Consider the following 25228-nt stretch of genomic DNA (forward strand, 5'->3'; position numbering starts at 1 on the left):
TCTCAGTTTAATCTCCATTCAGTCTAGCTGAAACCCTGGCGCAGTCAAAGAGATCTCAATTGTGATTTTTCTTTCCTGTTGATGACAGAATGGGTGTCCTGAGAATCTGATCAGCCCTGTAAATGATTTGTTCTTGCATGTGCGTACAGTGTGTGTGTGCCTTTATTTAGCAGTATGGCTGTATTATTGAAGTGCAGTATGCAGCAGAGATCTCTTACATAACACTGTCTCCTCAGGCAAATGCACTGCGCTCACACACATACACACACACACTGCCAGCTCCACAAGCATTCACGTGCACGTGATAAACGCACACACGCTCTCGTGAAAAAATGTGACTCGTGCAAAGCCACGCATGTGAACGCGATCGTTTTGTGCAAATTATCTTAAAGGAAGAACAATCCTCGTCTCGATCGTTACTGCCTGAGAGAAATCAAATAAAATGAAAAGCTAATGTCCTTTTCAGGTTGTATTTCAGTAATATCTTAAACTGTGCTTAGATAAAGTCTGCACATGACGCAGAGCATCGCATTAGTTTCTATAGGTTACCTGATGGATGTTTTTTTTACCTGCAAATTATCTTTGAATTATTTGAACGATTGAGGCAAATTCCACTAATTGTGGCGAATGTGCTGCATATTCTATGTCATTTGCATCGACTTTGCATGTGATCTAACTGTGTGTGTTTAAAAGGTCTAAAATAGGAATACTTCACATGTCCTAACTCCATTTGTGTTAACGACGACTATGACTTTCAGCATACAGTTAAAGTCAGAATTATTAGCCCTCCTTTGAATTTATTTTTCTTATCTAAATGTTGTTTAACAGGCTAGCTCAGTCGGTAATGCCTAGTTCAGACTGCGTGATTTTAGCCCCGATTTTGGCTCGCCGACAGGTTTTGAGAAATCGCCGACAAATGCCTGAAATCACAGGCAAATCGCTGCTCGTGCAGGTGAGTGACAATCACACAGTATGAACGATCAAAGACGCGATCTGAGAGAATCGCTGATGAGTCGCCGATGCCTGTGAGATATTTGTCGTGCTAAATATCTGGAGCTGTCGGCGATTCAAATCATGCTGTGTGAATTGAGTTTTGACTGAAAATAACATCAGCGATCGCCTACAGCCAATGAGAGAGCAGCTTTCACTTGTGTGTGCGTGTGTGTATACCTGCTGCAGGCCAGCGGGAGGCTGGGGGAGAAGTTAAAAGCGCTCTTTTTCGGTTTATTTGGACCCACGAAATAGAGGAAAAACTAGTGGAGGTTTGACAGGACTCAGGAGCAACCGTGTCTGTTTGACATTTCATACAGAAAGAAATTAGTTTATTATCAACGTTGAGGAGAAATGGCTAATTCCCTTTAAACCCAGGTGAGCAAACATGTACATGTTCTACCCCATTAAATGCTTCTTTCTCATTATGTAGTTAATAACAAAAGACATACTACATGTTTTTGGCTGTGAGACGTAGTTTGGACGAAGTTGTTGCCGATTCTCCATATAGTAAAGTCCTGCAATGTGAATGTCCATGTCGCCGAACCATCTTGCAGTGTAAACAAAGTAGCGACGAAACGCTAGCCCAGATAGTCATGCAGTGTGAAAACATCTGTGACACGACTAGTTTGAAAATCATGCAGTCTGAACTCGGCATAAAGCATGAGACTTAATCTCAGGGTTGTGGGTTCGAGCCCAATGTTGGGCGTTTCTGGTATGGGCGACGCAGTGGCACAGCAGGTAGTGCTGTCGCCTCACAGCAAGAAAGTTGCTGGATCGCTGGTTCGCGTGGGTTTCCTCTGGGTGCTTTGGGACTAAGCCGAAAAGAAAATGAATGAATGTTTAGCAGAGCAAGGAAATTTTCACAGTATTTCTGATAGTGTTTTTTCATCCGGAGAAAGTCTTATTTGTTTTATTTTGGCTAGAATAAAGCAGTTTTTAATTTTTCAAAAGCCATTTTAAGGTCAAAATTATTAGCCCCTTTAACCTATATATTTTTTCTGACTGTCTAGAGAACAAACCATCATTATACAATAACTTGCCTAATTACCCTAACCTGCTTAGTTAACCTAATTAACCTAGTTAAGCCTTTAAATGTTGCTTTAAGCTGTATAGAAGTGTCTTGCAAAATATCTAGTCAAATATTATTTACTGTCATCATGACAAAGATAAAATAAATCAGTTATAACAAACGAGTTATTAAAACTATTATGTTTAGAAATGTGTTGAAAAAAAAATCAGCTTACCGTTAAACAGAAATTGGGGAAAAAATAAACAAGGGCAAATAATTCAGGGGGGCTAATAATTCTGACTTCAACTGTATCTAAAGTGCTATTCCATTGCATGGTTATGAGCCGTGGTTAATATGTGTAGCCTTTGTTGGATGCAGAAGCTGTTGAACTCCAGTGAAAAAAAAGGCAGTTATGTCACACGCGCAACAGAATCACACTTTCAACAAAAAGGCCAATCTGGGTTGCCAGGTATGTGCAAAGCACTTCATTTGCGGTTCAAATCCAATCCTGTCTCTAATCTTTAACACTAATTTCACCCTGACACTCCAACCTAACATCACAACCCATGAGACAACTTTTCACCTTGATGAGAAATCTTGTCATGATTTAATCTCACGAGATCTCGTCACACCCCTACTACAGTGCATCCGGAAAGTTTTCGTAACGCTTCACTTTTTACTCATTTTTTTATGTTACAGCCTTATTCAGAAATGAATTCAATCCCTTTATGTCCTCAACATTCTACACACAAAACCCCATCATGACAATGTAAAATAAGATTTTTTGAAACTTGCAAATTTGTTAAAAAAAAAAAAAAACCTGAAAAATTCCATCTAGCATGAGCTTGCGTTTCCGGTCTGATACATTCAATGCATATGAATGGAAGTCTAAGGGGTGAAAAGTCTAGTGCAATAAGTTGATAAATTGAATATTTGGAATGGAAGTCTATGGGGCGAAAAGTCCAGTGTGGCCGCGGCTTTACTCATATTCCCCTACTCTTTCTCTCTATAAACCAAGATTTTTACTTAACCATAAGAGTACCAACATCTGTCAAATCTACCTTATTAAGGAGAAGAGAAGAAGAAAGTATCAGTCTTTGGAGAAGGCTCACTGAATGCTGTTGAGGTCTATTTGACACTGATGAGGAACACATTTGCTCGAGCGCTCATCTGCAAGTTCTTTTCATCAAGGAACTTGGAACAAAGACAAAGTTTATGTGCAACGGATGACTTGCTAATTTCTAAATCTAATGCCAATTTGAACTCAGATGCCAACCTGGAGTCACGAGTGAAATCATAAAGCAATGTTTTCCTTTTATTCATTTACAACAATGACTGAAAGGAAAGTGTAGGATTTTTGAACCATTTCTGAAACCAAAAGATGTATATATTGTTAAAAAACTCTTGATGTGTGGTAGTTGGCAATTTGCCAAAATTGTAAATTTAAATATATATGTGACCTTGGACCATAAAACCCGACTTATGCTGCGTAGGTATACTTTTGTCAACAAGAGTAAGTACATAGTATAATTTAAAACGATAGATTTCACTGCTTAAAATTATAGATAATTTTTCTTTTATGACAAAAATCTTTCCAATATTAAGTAAAAATCATGTTCCATTAATAAATTTAGCTAGTCTTATACTGTAAACAAATTAAAACTTATTTTTTTGTTAGCAATATGCTTAGAACTATAAATATATTTATTCATTCATTCATTTCCCCTTAGCTTTAACATCAGGGGTCGCCACAGTGGATTGAACCGCCAACTATTACAGGATATGTTTTAAGCAGCGCATGCCTTACCCAGTAATGGAAAACACCCATACGCTCTCACATTAACACATACAGTACGGCCAATTTATTTAATTCACCTATAGCGCATGTCGCTGGACTGTGAGGGAAACCGGAGCACCTGGAGGAGACACTGTCCAAACAACCATTGGCAGTTCCTCTGAGTACTTATAATAGCAACAAATACACACATGTACAGTGCGTATATTTGCATATATGAATAAGCACGTACTGTAGAGTGTAGTGTTTCTGAACATAATTACTGTTGTCTTGGACGCAGTCATACAGTGATGGGCCTCTGCCAAACTCTCCTGTCAATAAACACACATGTGCTGCGTCTTTTCCCAGGCGTTTCAAGGTAAATAAACATGGCTGATTATGAGCCACAATGATGAAACGAAACTCCATGAATCATTGATTGGAGAGCCCAACCAACAATGTGAGCTAAATATAAACATGAGTGTTGCAGAGATGCGGCTGAAGACCTAACAGTACCTAACACACATATCCTGTATGTATCTTGAGGAACAGAAAGATAATACATTTAAACTGTACTGAGGTGTTGCAAAGAAATAAAATAAAAAGTAAGAAATACAAACTAAAATCTAACTAAAACTACAATTAAATGTAATATTTTTATCATTTTCATAATGTTCCTCTTTATACAATTTTATTTATTTTATTGAACATATTCAGAACCCTTGTTATATAATGATTTGCCTAATTACCCGAATTTGCCTAGTTAACCTAATTAGCATAGTTAAGTCTTTAAATTGAACTTTAAGCTAAATACTAAGACACCAAGTAATGAAGTGTTTCAGATGTGATTTTGTCCCATTCTTCCTGCAAACAAGTCATAAGGTGGATAATAGTATCGGCTTTTCGTTGTTGCATTTGGCGCTTCACAATGTGCCACACATTCTCTATTGGAGACAGGTCAGGACTACAGATAGGCCCTGGCTTTTGGTCCAGAGTACACGGCATCCATTTCTCCCAAAAAATACCTGAAATACTTATTCAACTGACCACAGTACACATTTCCCCTGTGTGATAGTCCCAGATGCCTCCAAGCTCAGAGAAGCCGACAGCGCTTCTGGACACTGTTAATATAGGGCTTCCTTTTGGCATTGTACGGTTTTAACTGGCATTTGTGGATGATACTACGTATTGTGTTACTTGACAAAGGTTTGCCAAAGTAATCCTGAGCCCATTTGGTGATTTCACTTATAGATGAATGACGATTCTTCTTGTGGGATCGGAGATCATAGTTGTTCAGCTTAGGCTTGCGCCTTAGTCCTTTACGCACTGAAATTTCTCTAGATTCCTTGAATCTTTTAATTCTGTTATGCAATGTTAAAAGTAAAATACCTAAATGTCTTTCATTCTTTCTTTGAGGAACATTTTTAAACGTTTCAATATCTTTCTCACATATTTGTTGGCAAACTGGCAAAATGACATTATTAATTTGCTATTTAAAAATGTACTAAAGACGTTATAATTCAACATTCAAGAGTTCACACTTGGAAATTGCTTGATAATAATAGCAGGTTTGGCATGCTGTCCCAGAAGAGAACCCTGAGCTAGGAGATATTTGAGCCCAGGGCTCCAGGTCAATGAGCATGTAAGGGGAGTAGATTAGGTTGTTCTCGAGAGCTCCCCCTGGTGGAGGAAAGGGGCAGATCGGGTGGATTGGGGGTTTCTTCGGAAAATGAAGATAAGGGAGTAGTTTTAGACAGGCTACTTGTAGTGTGTTTGGATTAATCTGATTGGCTAACTAATGATTATAGATGAGAGACCAGCTGCGATCATATCACATGCTCCTCTCGAAATTAGTTTGTGAAAATTCACTTATATTCTTGTCTAACATAAAAAACATAAATCAAATAAATTTGTGAATTTAGGTATATTAGTAAAGCTTTGTAAATTACGTCAACAAAATACTCTCTTGAGATTTGCTAAAATAATAATATCGCTTGTTTACATTTTTTTTAAATGAACCGATTTTAAAGATTTACTTAAATTTAATTTGATTATATATTTTTGTTAAAACATTCATAAAAATAGCATTTTTTATATTATAATAACAAAAAAAACATATATATATATATATATATATATATATATATATATATATATATATATATATATATATATATATTCATTCATTCATTTATTTTCTTTTCGGCTTAACCCCTTTATTTATCCGGGGTCGCCACAGCAGAATGAACCGCCAACTTATCCAGAACGTGTTTCATGCATGTAGCGAATGCCCTTTCAGCCGCAACCAACTACGGTCAATTTAACCTACCCAATTCACCTGTACCGCATGTCTTTGGGCTGTGGGGGATAGCGGAGCACCCAGAGGAAACCCATTCGCCAAACGACTACTGACCCAGCAACCTTCTTGCTGTGAGGCAACAGCACTACCTACTGCGCCACTGCGTCACCATATATGTATGTATATATATATATATATATATATATATATATATATATATATATATATATATATATATATATATATATATATATATACATACACACACACACACACACACACACATATACATATATATATATATATATATATATATATATATATATATATATATATATATATATATATATAAATGTTGTCCGAACACAAATAAACTAAGTTAACTTAATCACAAACTTAAGTGCACTGAAAATCAAATTTCCTTTTTTGTCTCCTCTAAAATCTTAAGAATGGTGTTGCTTTAACTTATTTCATCTAAATAGCTTGAACAAGCAGCAGAAGTCATTTTTTGAGTGTACACCCTCTGCCCATTGTCAACAGCACTGTTGACCTTCCACCTTTGCTATGGAAAAGTTAATATCAGCACTTCATGAATACTCATGCACTGCGCCTTCTTCCTTTCCTCTGTCAAACATCCTTCTCGCCCTTTCACAGCCAGTGTGTAAAGCTCTCCGCATGTGTGTGTTTGTGTGTGTGTGTGTGTGTGCAGGTCAGGGCAGGGCAAGCAGCAGCAATGTGAGGTCAGGATAACTGACCCATGTGAGCATGTTCATGTGTGTGTTTGTGTTTGACTGACACACTCCAGCTGCTGAGACAGATGTTGAGACTCCTTCTGCATCCACTAGACACTCAAAAACAAGCATCGGACTAAACACACACATGTTGGTATTGGTGGTTTATGGGGACTTTCCATAGATGTAATGCATTTTATACAGTAGAAAAAAACACTTATAATATGGCCAAACCCCATCCTACGCATCCGAAATTAAGAAGACATTTGCAATGTCACGACACAGCAAGAAGGTCACTGGTTCAAGTTCAAACTGGGTCAGTTGCCATTTCTGTGTGGAGTTTGCATGTTCTTCCTGTGTTGACGTGGGTGTCCTCTGGGTGCTCCAGTTTTCCCCACAGTCCAAAGACATGCTCTATAGATGAATTGAATAAACTAAATTGGCTATAGTGTATGTGTGCAAGAGTGAATGTTTCCTACACTGTAAAAATGGCTGTGATTTCAACAGTAAAAAACTGTAAAATGCTACAGTACAAATCCGTAACCTGGTTAACAGTTTGTTTCCTTAAATTATACGGCGAATAACCGTAAATTTACTTTCCCAGAATTCCCTGCATGGCACATCACTTTTTATGCCTTTTGTTGACATTAATATGAATCTTTTTAGTTGTTTCCCCATCAGTTATCTACATTAGAGATTTATGTTACATCTAATGTTGATAAACTGTTTATTTCAGGACTTTATTTTTATGCGTGCTACCACACTGGTGTTTAGTAGCTGTGTGAATGACACTGAGCACCTTCTATATGCTGATACTCATTTCTGCTTGTGGGAAAAGTTGATTGTGATGAGCATTGGCTCATTATGTAACTTCCTCATCACCTCCTGCATATGGATGTGCTAACGTGGTTAACTGTGTAACAAAAGATGTGTAGATGTTGGTCATTCAAAATACGGACATATTACCTCTATAAATTAATAAAATACGGTAGTTTGCCGTAAAATTGAGAAATTACTTTTACGGTTTGTAACGTGTTTTTTTACGGTAAAGTACTGGCAACCACAGCCGCCATCTTTTTTACCGTAAATTTTACGGATTTATTTTTTTACATTACTGAGTGGCAGCTGGAAGGGCATCCACTGTGTAAAATGTATGCTGGATAAGTTAGTGGTTCATTCCACTGTGGTGACCCCTGATGAATAAAAGGACTAAAGGCTGATTTATACTTCTGCGTCAAGCGCACGCGTATGCTATGGCACAGCCTACGCGTCGACACATAGCCCCTCTCCGTGGCTGTCAGCGTCGATGACACTCACCTCTTAAAAAATGTAATGTGTACGCAAAGCGCAAGCTCTGTGATTAGTCGGCTTGGTAGCGCTGATGAGTGGCAACGAAGGTGAGAGCTGCACAAGCGTGATGCTGCGGGTGTTTATATATATATATATATATATATTCAATTCAACTTTACTTGTATAGCGCTTTTACAATGTAAAGATGTGCAGCTCTATGGATCCCGAACCATGCAAGCCAGTGGCGAGGAAAAAACTTTCGTCCAATTCGTCACCTTGGAATTATAAGGCTCTATCTGCGTTCTGAATGATTTTGAGATATTGAGGTTCAAAGTTTTTGCATTCCATAGCAAACAGTATGTGTGTATTTTTAAAAATAAAAAGTCTGAAAATGTAAACAACTTGTAAAAATACATTAAATAATGTAAGTAAGTTGTCAACAATTCAATTTTGACAAAAATGTCAGATAGAAGCTTATAATTCTAAGATGACGAACTGGCAAAAGTGAAGAATTAAAAAAATAAATAAATAAATAAACAAATAAAATTTTATATAAGACGTCTGAGTGTAAATAAATCTGATTGTATTCAGATGTTTGACCTCTGACATATTTCTGATGTAAGTGTAACTTCTTTCTTTTCTTTTTCAGCTTAGTCGCTTTATTAATCTGGGATTGCCACAGCGGAATGAACTGCCAACTTATCCAGCATAAGTTTTACGCAGCCTTTCCAGCTGCAACCCATCACTGGAAAACATCCCACACACACACACACACACACACACACACACACACACACACACACACACACACACACACACACACACACACACACAACGGACGATTTAGTTTACCCAGTGCACCTACAGCGATTGTCTTTGGACTTCTGGGGGACACCAAAGCACCTGTAGGAAACCCACGCAATCACAGGGAGAACATCCAAACTCCACACAGAAATGCCAACTGACCCAGCCGGTCAAAAACTAATCTATATGAGCACTGTGAACTTACTCCATTTAAGTTGAATGAGGAATTTATTTAACTTATACCTTCAACACTAAGTTCAAAAAGCAGAACTAACTTTCAGTCAATTTTGAGTTAACTACACTCATTTCATTCAATAAAGCTGACTGTTGAGTTTTGCAGTGTACACATTATTACTGGTTTTATTCCAAATAATCGCAGCCTTGAGCAGATTTGAGGATGTGCTAAAAATAAGGATAATAATGATTCTTCCAACCTCTTACATTGTCAACTCCTAAACTGATTTTAAATATTTATTTTGGGTCCCTCTATGCAAGTTTAACTTGTTAGTATAGATCTCAATGTGCTGAATTAACATGTCAGTCATTGATTCAGAGGAATGTGACAGTATATCGAATCACCAGAGAACACACAGGCTTACAAAGATCCTATGAGGGAATTTTCTGGTTGGTCAGAAAGCTTAGTGACTGCCTAAAATCTCATAACCAAGACTGAATAAGAATATTTCATCATATCCTAAAACAAACAGTTGATAAAAATTAAACTCTCTCATAATTTGCAGTGTTCCAAAATGACTTCATTTCACAACATAGTGCCACTGAAAATACAGGCTTTTCACACTAATGATGATGAGTACTTGAGTTCCACAAAAGAGAAAAATGTGATGTAAAATGAAGGTAAAACTGTGTGTGCAGTGAACTTTTTTCCTATGTTTGTATTTGAATGCACTGTTGGTCTGGTTTAGGGAAGGGCTTAGGTCAGTGGGTTGCTAGGTGATCAAGCCCCGCCTTCTCAAGGGTGTGTACAAGAAGGACTTGTATTCATTCAAGGTATAACCAACCTAGGCTCATTCTGAAAACGTACCAATATTTAAAATTCTGGAGAGCGCTAGATGTGTCCCAGAAGGTATTTTTTTGCAGTTTTTGTTTTTACAAATCCACCAGAGGCTGCTGTGCACGCTTTTTCAGACCTCAAATTTCTCTCACAAGTGCCATTCATGCCTGCTCTTCTCGTGTAAATCCTCCAGGGGCCGCTGTTGACTGACAGACTGACTGACCGATCGACTGATCCACCCTCCTCCTTCCCTAAACCCAACCAATAGTGCTTTTAAAAGCACCGATTGACCAGCGCCAACCCACTTTCCAAAACCTAACCGACAGTTTTAAAAAGCACTCCAGAAAAAGAAAAGCCCACGCCTGATATTTTACCACATTTTCAGATTTTACCACCTTCTCACCCTGTTATTTATTAGTTTATATTATTTTTTGGCTTCTGTTTTTGTCTTACCCACTTTCTCAAACCGTTCTTCACCGGACTTCAACCCCATTATCGTGGTCAACGGTCCTCTCTGCATCTCATGTCTGCCAATGTACATGACGAGCTATTGGACAAACTGGTAACAGCAGGAAAGTCATCCATATGGAGGTAAGCAGTAAGCTGGTAAGCGCGAAAAGAAACACAGTAATACCGCCCCGTAGTGTTCTTGATAACGACGAAATGCAGCCATACGTACCTCTGGCTACATAATTCGCGACCTCCAGAAATGTATATAGGGCTAAATTTTTTAGAATAAGCCTGTGTTTGGTGTATCAAAGCTGTGTTTGATTGCAGAGGCTGCATCCTCCGAAGGATGCAGACTTTATAGGTGAGCCCTTCTAAGTCCACACAAACAAAATCGAGCGTTTTAAAATGATACAATCTATCCTACAGAGAAAGCTCTTGTCACCAAGCAAACATAACAGCTGTGTTAATAAGGTATTAAATTCGTAATTTTAAAAACAATTTTTCAAAGTGATTTTAAAACTTATTTTAAGCAATCTGAAGGCAAAACAGGGTTTACAAAACCTGGAAATATATTTCCTTTAGACTGCTAAGTAAAATAAACTCAACACATACATTTAATCTGGAGTTTTCTTTTAAAAACGCCCTGCTGTTATTAGCGCAATGAATCTTGGGATGTTCAAGGCCACAAAGGATCCACTGGTTGTATCCTTTATTACCTGGGAAACGAAGGACACATTTTGAGGCTGCATTTAAAGAAACAAATGTGACAGCCTTTGTCAAACCGCAATGATGCAGCACTCTTCGAATGCATTCTTCGGAGGATACAGCCTCTGAAATGAGACACAGCTAAAATGTACCCAAAATAGCATTTTTCAAATGAGTAAAAATCTAAACAGTGCCCTCTAGAGGACCTGGCATCTGAAACGTGCAATTTTACATTTTGCCAAAATGTAGTCTGAGGCACATATTTCAAATAAGCCTCGAACACAAGGAAAAAAAAAAGACTACTTTTAAGATAAAAATGAGTTGGGCTTGGATCTAATATATCATCTTTTGTGGTCTGCAAATATAAGAAAGTACTTTATAGACTCAAGTCAAACGTAATGTATGAATTTCACTGCAATACAAAATTGGGCTGAAGTATAAATCCAAAGTTCATCATTTTAACTATAGACATGTTCCACAAATGTTTCCTTGGGTATTTTATATTTTGGGTTTATTCAAATTTTACTATATTGGGATTATAATTATTTATTGGGTTGATAATATGGGGAAAAGTACCAACATGCTGGGTTCCTCACAATTCCTTCATTTTGTCTCAACACAAATCAATTAGGTTAACTTAATACACACACACACACACACACACACACACACACACACACATATATATATATATATATATATATATATATATATATATATATATATATATATATATATATATATATATATATATATATATATATATATTACAAATTTAAGTGGATTGAACATAGAACAATTAAGTTGTCCCAAAAAAGCCCTCAAGGATTGTGTTGATTTGGCTCATTTTAATTAAGTAGTTTGGACAAACAGCAATATATATATATATATATATATATATATATATATATATATATATATATATATATATATATATATATATATATATATATATACATTTTTTTTTTAATGAGTGATAAAAAGCCACTAGTGATATCATAGAAAAAGCTGTTTATTTGGCTCTCCAAAAAACTATTGAGGCAACATTTCCGAAAGTGGAAACCAGCAAATCATGCAAACAAAAAAATGAAGTGAATTGAACCTGTGATGGACATATGCCGTCACAATCACATGTTTACATATCATGTGGAGAGCAGGTGTGCTTTTGTCAATGTCTGAATGCATTCGACCACATGCAGGAGCATTTGTACTATGAAAGCTATCCGGTCTAATGTGTTTGTGTCTAGCTCTGCAAAGGTTCAAAAGAGGGCAAGCTCAAAACAGTTTAGACCCAGTTTAATTTAGCAGCATCCGCTTGTGACTGGGTCAATGAAAACGCATTTAAATACAACGCAGGCTTATTGGAAAAACAATCCTCATTGCTGCAAAAATGGCATTTTGTTGCACATTTCAGATCACAAATCCACAAGAGGGCGCTGTCTACATCTTTGTGAATCTGAAATACGTTACTTAGGGTGTGCATCCTTTTGTATATGTCCATGACAGGCTTGTCAAACAGATGTCCTGGACCAGGGGTTCCAAAACTTTTTTAGTCCACAATCCCAAAAATAACAATGCCAGTTACTTACAATATTAAGAACGTGATGTATTAATGACAATATTGGACCTATTAGAAATACGGAAGCAATATATTATGATAAGCACGTGAAGATACATCATATAACATAATATAAGGATATTCTGGACAAAGCCACAATGAGCGCCTCCTCCGCCATGATATAATTGTATGTAAAAAAAAAAGTTGTCATGCCAACTTTCTACTAAACAGAAGCTTGCAACGAATGCCCCGCCTCTGAGCTCTTCTGATTGGTTGACTGATTTTGGACCTGACAGTGATGAGCTGCATTGCATGTGAAAGTTGAAATTGAACTTGATACAGCATCTAAAAAACATGGCACTCATGTATGCATCGCTTCGAAAGACGCGAGACATGAAGGTAAAAGTCAAACAAATCCATCCAGCACGTGTTTACATTAAAAAACTATAGAAAAGTAGCGCATTGGAGATTAAAAACGTATTCTGTGTGAACGGCCCCTAACTACCATTATTTTTATAGTAATTTATTTATTTAACTAATCTCGCATAATGACATGGGTGGACATAATGTTTGGAGCACAGCAAGTCCCTTCTTGGTTTAATGTTCAGTCATGACCTGTATTTATTTATATTGTATGTGTGTGCGGAAAAGGTGAAAGTTTAATATGGTCGTAACATGGTAAAATTTAACATGCCATAAATTCTGCAAATAAAATATGGAAATCCTTAAATGTTTTTGAAACTATTATGAGGATTATTAATCATAATAGTTTACTTTTATTTTAAGAAATCACACCCTTCTCACTGTCATGCCACACCCACTTAGGAAGCCATTGACCTAGATCAGCAAACCACTGAGTTAAACCCTTCCCAAAGCCCAACCAAGTATTTTCAAAAGCTAACATAAATGTAAAGTGCACCTTTACAAATTCCCTCCATCAAACCTTAACCATCATGGCTTACCAATCATCCCCATCCACTAAACTGGCTGTCTCTCCACTCCACCTATAGCTGGTGTGTAGTGAGGGCACTGGCGCCATTGTCTTGTGCCTGCCATCGCATCATTCAAGTGGATGCTACACACTGAAGGTGGTGTGGAGAGACCCCCCTCATGATTGTGAAGCGCTTTGGGTGTATGGCCATACACGACAGATGCGCTGTATAAATACACACATTACATGACATAGTTTACCTTGATTTTACATTGCTTCTATTTCTTTTGTGAATCCCTGCTTCATAGGAATCAAACCAGAGTACTTAGAAGTACAACACTGTACAAGGTGAGCTACTGAGCAAACTGACCAAACCAGAAAAGTTCTCCATATGGATTAAAAAACATAAAAATGTTTAGTTGTTTTGTAGTATTTAATGGTTTAGTGCGAAGAACTGCACATAATGTATTCATCGATATGTCCTTGTAAATGTCATTAGTGTGAAAAAGAGCAAACGTTGTTGGCCAAAAACAGCCTCGTTCTTTTTACCAAGAAACTGCAGTTTAACATATGTTGAAGTTTGTGTTTTTACAAAAATGTAGGCTGAAACACGTATTTCCAAAGAGCCTGTGTTGTCCAAATCAGTGTTTCCCAACCCTGTTCCTGAATGCACACCAGCAGCAACCTCTTCCTAATCAAACACAGCTGAATCAACTCATTTGGACATCAGAAGAGACTCATTCATTAATTTTCCTTCAGCTTAGTCTTTTTATTTATCATGAGTTGCCACAGCAGAATGAACCACCAACTTACTCAGTATTTTACGCAGCAGAGTGGATGCCCTTCCATCCGCAACCCAGTACTGGGAAACACCCATACACTCTCACATTCACACACACTCACACACATATGCTATGGCCAATTTAGGTTATTCAATTCACCTATACCTGCATGTCTCTGGACTGTGGAGGAAAGCACCAGGAGGAATTCCACGTGAACATGAGGAGAACATGCAAACACAAAAACGCCTACGGACCCAGCTGGAGCTTGAACCAGCAACATTCTTGCTGTGAGGTGACAGTGCTAACCACTAAGCCACCGCACTGTCCAGAAGAGACTAAAAAACCTGAAATGAATAGTTCAGATATAGGAGACATTCATACCAAAAAATAAACTTAAATAATCAACTTTGGTCTAATCATAATGTGCAGCAGTTACAATCTTTTTCTCTTAATCTCCCAGTTATTTTTTACCGTCTCCATCTATGCCCTGCTGCTCCCAGTAGCAGACCTCACCTTGACTCCATCCTGTAAAATACGCTCCACTCAGAGTAACACTTACAAACACGCGGCCGTCCCTCCCTCCCTCACGCGTTCACAGCCGATCAAGAGGATTGTTCTGCGGATCCGTTGAGCCCGCTGGAGCCCCACCAGTGGTAACACAGATAATGGCCTAGAATCATACTTTGGGAAAGTAGGCCGCTGACAGGCTCGTGCTTGTTCCCGGACCCCAGAGGTACGAGGGGAGGGACTCATTCAGGTCACAGCTGTGCTAGAGCCTCTCTCGCTCTTTCTCTCTCTCTCCCTCTTTCCTTACCGACCGCTCACTCCTGCCCTCGCCCTGTCCTGACCCCCACAAATGGGAAGACACTATGGAGGTTTGCCTCCTGCTGTGTTGTAGAAACCACTGGCACACTAGCGAAGGGTGTTACCTCCGCACTAGGAGAAACACCAGGAGTGCTCCAACTCAAAGCAAACTCAGTCACAGACATTGTTTTAGGTCAAACTATACCTATGGTAACATGGACCCCTTTAATTAGAAAGCAATAATTTAGTTTGATTAACAGTGAGTACATTTACATGGACACCAATACTGTGATTTTAATATGATTAAGATAACACTGCAATTAAGTCTACGGTGTAAACAGCAATTCTTGATTACCTTAATTCGATTAAAGTCTAAAGAAATCGAATTAAGACATGTGGAGTATGCCGATTTTAGTGGCACTATTGAAGTGCAGTACAGACATGTAACGCAGCAATCAAACTATTACCGCCATGAAGAACTTTTTGATGCATCTTGTGACAGGATAGTCTATACACACACGGCTATTTGACACTATTCTCTGCACTTGACTGCAGTCAGTAAATGACCAGAGACACCCGCATTGCAAAATGCAGAAGTTTTTTCAGTATCAAATTCCATTAAAACAACCACCAGTTCCACCAGTCCTTCATACTCGCATCCAATATCTCAGTTTGTCACGGGAGCATGAATGAAATGTTCCAGAATGAAAGTGAAACTGCTGAACTGTAGTTAAAGTCGAAAAATTTAAAACGAAACATCCAAAATTACATGAAACTTTGGAGGAAACGTTGGATAGCGTGGTAAATGTAGCCAGTGACTATGTCATTTAGTGACTAGGCATGTACATTTCTGATGTAGTGCAGTGTGGTCTGTCCAATAGTTTGTCCATTAATGTCAATCCATTGCATCTATTTTTGGTATCACATGATCTGTTAAAAAAAAAAAAACAGGGTCACACTTTATTTTGATGGTCTGTTTGTTGAATTAAGTTACATTGCATCTACATGCCAACTAATCCTCATTAGAATATAAGTAGACTGTTAGGTTGGGGTTAAAGATTGTGTAAGTTGAGATGTTCTTTAAAAGTTTCTTATAGTCCTTTAAATGTCTGTTGAAGGAGCAGTAGCAACAGATATTAAGCAGACAGTCTACTAATACTCAAATGAACCATCAAAATAAAGTGTTACCCAATTTAGCTGCCTTTTTGATGCACATAAAATGTGTGTTCAACTATGTTCAAAAACAACAGTTCACTGTATGCGTCAAACGTCTAGTTCGAGTCGAAATCAATGTCAAATGAATTAGCAAAGGTTTACTCTGAATCAAAATAAATCAGCCTAGGCTCATTGAAAATACATGCCTCGGCCTACCTTTCTACACTCTCAGAAATAAAGGTACAAGAGCTGTTACTGGGGCAGTACCTTTTCAAAAGCTACATATTTCTACCTAAAAAGTCCTTAGTGGTACCCCAAAGGTACATATCAGTACCCAAGTGCACCTAAAATGTAACTTTGATGTACCAATATGGACTCTTCAGGTACAACCTTTTAAAAAGGTACTGCCCCAGTGACAGCTCTTGTACCTTTGTTTCTGAGAGTGTAATGTAAAATATCTTGCTCCGGGTATGTTACAATAAGATGAAAGTTTAGATGAAATTTCAGATGGTAAATCCACTAGAGGGCGCTGTCTACATTTTTGTGAATCTGAAGCAATAATATAAGAACATCCTGGGATTTTTAATGACCACAGAGAGTCGGGACCTCAGTTTAACGTCTCAAACAAAAGACAGCTCTCACTGAGCAGTATAGAGTCCCCTTCACTATACTGGGGCATTAGGACCCACACAGATCACAGGTTGAGCGCCCCCTGCTAGTCTCACGAACACCACTTCCATCCGCAACCTAGCTTTCCCATGTGTTCTCCATCCAACAGTTAACATCTTAAAGGAATAGTTCACCCAAAAGAAACATTTTTATCATAATTCACTCTCTCTTAACTTGTTCCAAACCTGCTGTATTGTGTTGAACACAAAAGATGATATGTTTCAGCCATTGACGTCCATAGAACTTTCTTTTTTTTTTTTTACTATAGTTGTTAATAGCAACTGATTTCCTGCATTCTTCGAAATATCTCCTTTTACATTCAACAAAAAAAACACAAAGTTAAATCTGGTTTAGAACAAGTGAAGTAGGTTTTCATTTTGTGGTGAACTATCCCTTTAGTATTGCGCTAGTTCAGTAAAATCAACTACAGATGTCTTAAAACAAAAAATTAAAACCCGTGTATGTGTTTAACCATGCTTGAAAATGCTTTCAGGTTCTCAAAGACTTTCACAACACGTTGAGCTAACATTTAATGGTCCATGAAAAGAGTCACTAATGAGGCAACTATGTATATACATCTATGTTGCAATAATAGCTAACCTTTGTGTTTCAAAAATGGCTGCCCTTTCATTTACAGTACATGCACTTACAGTTTACGTAGCCAGGAAGGTACTGAATAATATAAGGTGATACAGCAAGTGCATGCTATGTACAGTACACGCAGAACAGAACTGTAAAATAAAATGCTAGTGGGAAAAAACATCTAATTTGATGAAAAGACCTGGGAGACTAACCAAAACCAACTGAGACTGAGACCCTGATTAACATCTCTACATGTGTTATTATTCCTGCAGAGGTCTTTTCCTTTTCTTCCACCCTTATAATCAGCAAGCTACAAAATCTTTCCTGCTGGAGCCACGTCATCCTCCATTTCAGACCTTTTTTAACGCTGATGATTCTTCCTGCCAATAGAAGTACAGTATGAGCAATGTTGAGTTGGCTCAAAATACAGTTGGATTATACTGGGGATCTTTAAGATTATTTTAAGAAATTAACAGTTTTATGAAGCAAGAACACATCAGATGCATTTGTTAAAGAAAAAGTATTACTTAACCCTTGTGCACTATTCACTTTTGTCATATTAGGGATGAAAACATCCACTGAATTAAACTGCTGTAAAAATGCATTAGATAAATGTTTTTATTTTTTATTTCTTTTGCATAAATCAGCTAATCTACCCTTGTGCACCATTCACTTTTGTCATATTAGGGATGAAAACATCCACTGAATTAAACTGCAGTAAAAATGCATTAGATAAATGTTTTTATTTTTTATTTCTTTTGCATAAATCAGCTAATCTACCTCAGTCCTGATCAAAACTACTAAATTGTTTAGAAAATTACAGGATTTTAACTCTTTAATTGACAAATTCATAAATGATGTCACTGATTTGGTGAAAAAAAATAACACACAAAATGACATTTTCAATATAAAAAGTAATTGTGAACTGAATTTGTTTTTTTTAATTATCAGTCTTGGACAAGTATATTAATAAAAACATTTTTAGATTTTCATTTTGTCTCCCTAATTATGGTGGCTTGAGAAAGCCAACACACTGTTATACTACATGAACTTAATATTCTTTTACTTCTTCTCCTGAGACTTATTTCTATATGCATCTCCTCCTAGACCGTTCATACTCACGTTTTTACTAACCATTCATACTAACGCAGGGGGAACATGTAAACTCCACACAGAAACACCAACTAAGCTGAGGCTCGAACCTGCGACCCAGCTACCTTCTTGCTGTGAGGCGACAGCACTACCTACTGCGCCACTGCTTCACCCGAGATCCTGCTGTCTTGCTGAAAAATTATTTGTGGATTTATCGCCTTTAAGTGTAGGAAGATGAAAGTAAATAAACTGTAAAAACTGTAAATATATACTTTTAACATTCAATTTTTTTTAATTGCTATAAAGCCCCGTACCTGGAATTGCTTAGAGCCCCCAAAGTCCACCCCTGCTTATACTACAACCACCAAACTTATTCCAAACCTCCAAACTGGTCTGACTTGTGTAGCTATATCTTTTCCAACTGATCCAAATTACGTTTTTTCAAAACTGACCCGGAAAATTAAGAAAAGTTCCATTGATTTAACACAGTGCTCACCAAACTTGTTCCTGGAGGGCCGGTGTCCTGCAGATTTTAGCTCCAACCCTAATCAAACACACCTGAACAAGTTAATCAAGGTCCTACTGGGTATACTTGAAACATCCAGGCAGGTGTGTTGAGGCAAGTTGGAGCTAAATCCTGCAGGGACACCGGCCCTCCAGGGTCAAGATTGGTGATCCTTGACTTAACATTTGACCAAATTTTGTGAGCTCATAACTTTGTGCCAGACTGTCATGCAGACTTAAGGTTACGCTCCTTTAACTCAGACTACCAATCTGCTAATTACTGATGAGCCACACCCTAGCAACCACTTACGGCACCCTAGCAACTGTTCCATAGACTTTCAAGGTAACACATCAAGGTAAGCACGCAAAGGCCATTCTTACACTATTACACACATACACACACCACAATTTGCTGTTATACTCGATAAAACAAATGCAGAAACTAAGCTTTTTAAGGCCTATCTAAAGGGTTAATGGTGCCAACTGATGATCAACAGTAAAAATTACAAATTTTACCACTTCCCAACAGGAAAACCATTAAAAATCCATGATTATATGGTGTAATGGCAATCCAAAAAATGCGGTTATAATGGAAACCAATGGGGCAAAACCAGCCACCAGCAGTAAATTAGGGAGAAAAAAAACAATCAAAAACATTGCATCAAAGGCAATGTTTCTACTAACCGTCGACATGGCCGAGACTGTGATAAATGGTAAAAACACCAGTCCACAATTTTTTTTATACTAAAAATAAGTAATTTATTTTATTTTTTTCACCAAATCAGTGACATCGTTTATGAATTTAGCAATTAAAGAGCTAAAAATCCTGTCATTTTCTAAGAAATTTAATAGTTTTGCTCAGGACTGAGGTTGATTAACAGATTTATGCAGAAAAATTGCTAAAAATATTTATCTGATGCATTTTTACAGCAGTTTAATTTAGTCAATGTTTTCATCCCAAACATAACAAAAGGATAGTCAATTTGTCCAAAGCATATTGTTGAGCTTTTTTTTTTTATTCAAAGTATTTTCATAAAATATGTTTCAAAATAAGATTTGTCACAAATAATCATTCAGCTAGCTAAAACCGAGTGACAGTAATAGCCAAATAAAAACTCAAAATCATCCCCGAGTAGAAGACAACATCCCCAACAGTACATAAGAGTTAAATATATTTATTTGTCCAAACTGATTTACAGTTAATAAATAATAAATCAGCAAATAAGCACATTAGAATATTCATTCACTCATTTTCTTTTTAGCCTAGTCCCTTTTTACTAGAATATATAATGTTAAAAATAATGACGCTTAAATTCATTACTAATTCAGATTAATAATGGTCAAAACTTAAGATGTAGACATCATCTGAAAGCTGAATTAATAAGCTTTGTATTGACGTATAGATTGTTAGCATAGGACAATATTTGGATTGTCTGAAATCTAAGAGGAATTTAATCTAAACTATAAGAAAGTTTTCCTAATTAAGTTCTTAGCAATGCATATTACTAATCAAAAATTTAGGTGAGATGTATTTATAATCTTTACTTAATATACTAATGATTTTGGCATGAAAAAAATCTATAATTGTGACATCCAACATATCGTTAGCTATTCCTACAAATATACCAGAGGAACTTAAGACTTAGTGCTCATATATTATGACTGAATGTGTTTTCTTTAATTATAATAATATTTCACAATGCTTCTTATTGCAGTCTTCCTTTATATAAGTATTTAAAGATGACTAATTATGCAAAAAACTATTTTTATAAAGGGTTTTAACACATTTGTGTAGCAACAGTGTGTGAATATAGCCAGCATCTATTGTAAACATTAATTACTTCTATTTTGTCTGCAGAAACACTGTGATTGATATTCTTCTTATGACATTCTCCCCTATTGTACATGTCATAGGAAGGGGAAAGCCCTGATCATTAGTGATATTCTCACTAAGGCATAGGTGTTTATAGCTCCGCCCCTGGCTGAGAGCACAATCACATTTGAATTTAAAGAGACAGTCACCAAAACGGCACAATTTGGATCAAATCCTAAATGGCCAGTTTCAAATAGTTAAAAAAATAACATCTTGTAAAGAGGGGCATAAAAGTTCTGCTTTAAAAAAAAAGCAAAACAAAAAACAATAGTGTATTTATGGTAACACTGTAGTTTAGGTGATCACAATTCATGCTATTATAACTACAGGCTAATACTTGCCTATTATTAAGATATTACCTGTTTATTAGTAGCTATAAAGTATGATCCTATTCTGCATCCCTAATTCTACCCAAAACCTAAAACCAACATCTACCTTATTAACTATTAATAAACAGCTAATTAGTAGTTAATTAAGCGAGTTGTGTTAGTTAATGGTTTGTTACTTGAATTGTGACCTAAACTAAAGTGTTACCCTATTTACTTGCAAACAAAAATCTCTTCTTTATTGCAAAGCCATTTAGCCTTACATAATATGTGACAACACTGGTTTACTGCAAGCAAGTGATGTGATACAACAAACCCAACAAAGCATTATAATCAATAATACTGTCTACACTGAGTTATAGTTGTTGCTCATGAACTGCAGTGAGGCAGAAATCTGATATATGACAATAAGCAAATCACATACATATAGCATACAGGTACATTTGGATTTTACATACAGTTGTCAGAATTATTGGCCCCCCTCTGAATTATTAACCCCCTGTTTATGTATTCCCCAATTTCTGTTTAACAGAGAGAATATTTTTTTCAGCACATTTCTAAACATAATAGTTTAAACAACTAATTTCTAATAACTGATTTATTTTATCTTTGCCATGATGACAGTAATTAATATTTGACAAAATATTTTTCAAGACCTTTCTACACAGCTTAAAGTGACATTTAAAGGCTTAACTAGGTTAATTAGGTTAACTAGGAAGGTTAGGTTAATTAGGCTATCATTGTATAATTATGGTTTGTTCTGTAAACTATCAAAAAAAAAAAAAAAAAAAGTAGCTTAATGGGGCTAATAATTTTGACCTTAAAATTGTGTTTTAAAAATTAAAAGCTGCTTTTATTCTAGCTGAAATAAAACAACTTTCACCACAAAAAAAAAAAAAAAAAATTATCACACATACTGTGAAAATTTCCTTGCTCTGTTAAACTTCTTTTGGGAAATATTTCTGAAAGAAAAAAAATTCAAAGGGGGGCTAATAATTCTGACTTCAACTGAATATAAAAATAAATGTCGTATATGTACGTAAATACATGCAAATTAAATTTCAAAATTCTATTTTCAACCATTATAATTACAAATATGTGCATATATGTTTAAATACATGTGATATAACTGTATATACATGTTCTTATGACCATATATCAGTTTTGCATGGAAACTTAAGTAAGTGACATGTTGCTTATTCTTTATGAATTTTACAAAGATTACTCTTCATTGATTTGTTTTATGATGATAAGGTGAAATCACATTAAGAACTACTGCATGGACCAAATATACCGATAAACATGAGTAATATTCTTAATTAGACAACATGCGGACATTAAATTGTGTACTTCACAACAAATGCTCATTGAAAATATGTTCTTCGGCCTATATTTTCTTATCCATACATCCATCTATCTATCTATTGTTTTCTTTAATGTAATAAGTTAAACTCTTCTCTGATGCGGTAGGTTTATGTTCCTGCGCTGTCGTTGCCCAGTAACTCACAGTAAACAATTTGGCGCTCGTGCTTTCAAAATAAACATCCCACATACATAGTAAGTGAAATATACTAAAATTATTGCTGTTGTATAACTAGAAAATGTTTGGCTTATCAAATGCATCCTAATGTGTGCATATTCATGATTTCAGAGCTTTTTTTATGATCTCAGAGCTGCATATAAGTCGTGTTCTCTTGATGATTTAGCTGCTCGTCAGGTCTGGATAAATGACCTAAAGTAGGCATACATGGAAATGAGAAGGGCATGGCCCGTGAGTCTTGTCACAGTTTGTCTTCTAATTGTCCCATTGGGCTTTACACTTGTAGAATTTACGTGAAAACAAGCAAACAATGGTGTCTGAGGCTCACAGTTTGTCAATTTCCATATACTGATCTTTTATTAGTCTACCATGCCTTGGTACACCAACATTTTCATTATAGGGCACCTTTAATATCTAAACAGAAGCCTCAAATGTAAATATCACATGACAACATGACGTCTTTTATGAGAACGATCAGAATGACCACTATGGTAATTCTAGTAGTTATAGAAAGCTGATAGTTCTACTGTTAAAGGGCACATATGGTGAAAAATCTACTTTTCAAGCTGTTTGGACAGAAGTGTGTAGGTGTAGTGTATAGACCATCATATTGGGGTGATATAAACACACCCAGTCCTTTTTTTTCAATTTAACAACATAAAAACGGTGGACCAATTGGATCGGTTTTGAGACCGAACGCAACTTGGCCTAGGAGTGAACCAAAGGAACACCCTTGCTCTATTTTTTGATGTAAGGCTCATTGGGCTCAACATGAGACCCTTCATCGTCTTCCTGCGAATGAGCAACAGAGATTTTACATTTAGCTGCCATTTGCCCTGAACACGCAGTGAATGCAACGTATTGAGATTCGGGCCATTAAAATAAGCTGATCCACCTTTCAGCACTCTGTCCAAAAACTCTCGATTGATCTAAGTTGGCAGATCAACATTCACCACATGATCGCTCTCATCGGCGCCATGTTTGTGACTTTAGGTGGGTTTGCAAACCTATGTAATTTTCATTGGTCATTAAACTTCAGCCGTTTGCATTTTCCTCAAATCACAGAAGCTCCCTGTCATCTCAACTAGGTGCAGCTGGAAAGTCTGAGCACGTTGCTCTGCATGCGCGTCCCTCCATTGGATATAACGAACTTGCCTTAGCTATAGCCTCAGCCAAAATTTATCCATTGTGCGTGGTTATTATTATCTTCTCAGTGTACAAGCTCGGAACTTTAAACTGGCACACACTTTGTGTAGTCGCTGCAGTTGTGTTCCGTGCAGAAACACAGTGTTGAGAAGCCTTTACGATTAGTTAACCGTGATGAATTAAATTGCGGTTAATAGTGAAACCGGTTATTCGTTGCATCCCTATATGGATGACACAAGCATCATAACATAGCAGCTTTAGAACTATACAAAGACACAAATAAATTTTGTAACTACCACTCTGACACATAAGCACAATAGGAATATTGCAACTCAAGCTAATTCTGGAAACGTAGCCCCGCGGACGTTTCTGGAGACTGCGATTTACGTGGCTGGAGGTACGTATGTCCGCGTTTAGTTTTTTTTCGAGCAAGCGCTATGGGGCGGTGTGACACCGCTCCTCCTCTTCGCGTTCGCCGGCTGACGGCTCACCTCTGGGTGGAGGGCTTTCCTGCTGCAACCAGTTTGTCTGCCTAGCTCGCAGTGTTACAATGGCGGGGTGGAGGCCTGTAGGAGGAGGAGCCAGCCACAGGGACGACCGGGATCGAGTCCAGGGAAGAGCAGTTCCAGAAATCAGGTACAATGAAATACAGAATCCAAAAAATAAGGGCGAGAACGCGGCAAGATCCGAAAACGCAGTCAAAATCAAAGACAAGGGCTTTTGCTTTTTTTTCTGGGCGGCTTTTGCAAATCGTTGCTTGGGTTTAGGGAAGGAGGAGGAGGAGGAAGAGGAGGGCGGCTGGGGCGGCCGATTGGTCGGCCGCCCGGTCGATCGTTCAGTCGTACAGCCAGTCAGTCGGACAGGCGGTCGCTCCACAGCGGCCTCCGGCGGCTTTTCATGTGAGAACAGCACGGGCGCGAACGGCTTGTGCTCCCGATTTGCGAAAACAAAAACTGCTCGAATACGTACCGCCTGGGACGAATTTCGCGGTCTGCAGAAATGTCCGCGAGGCTACGTTTCCACAATGAGCCCGGGTTGGAATATTGATTCCTCAACAGTAGTCTCTGTGTCCGAGTCATACATGTACGGCTGAATGCTGGTCCTCTCACTCATGTATCTTCTGTCTGCCTGTCTGTTGCCATACACAAAGCGAGGGAGCTCTTAGCTCCGCCCCCTTGTTAAGTTGGGCGGGAAGTCGA

General features: G+C 37.4%; 1 protein-coding gene across 8 annotated transcripts in view; it reads right to left on the bottom strand.

The window, feature by feature from the left end:
* ppp3cb (protein phosphatase 3, catalytic subunit, beta isozyme) overlaps positions 1-25228 on the bottom strand; it is a 115790-nt gene that overhangs the window by 65955 nt on the left and 24607 nt on the right.

Source organism: Danio rerio, chromosome 14 (assembly GCF_049306965.1).
Source record: "Danio rerio strain Tuebingen ecotype United States chromosome 14, GRCz12tu, whole genome shotgun sequence".
Classification (NCBI taxonomy): Eukaryota; Metazoa; Chordata; class Actinopteri; order Cypriniformes; family Danionidae; genus Danio; species Danio rerio.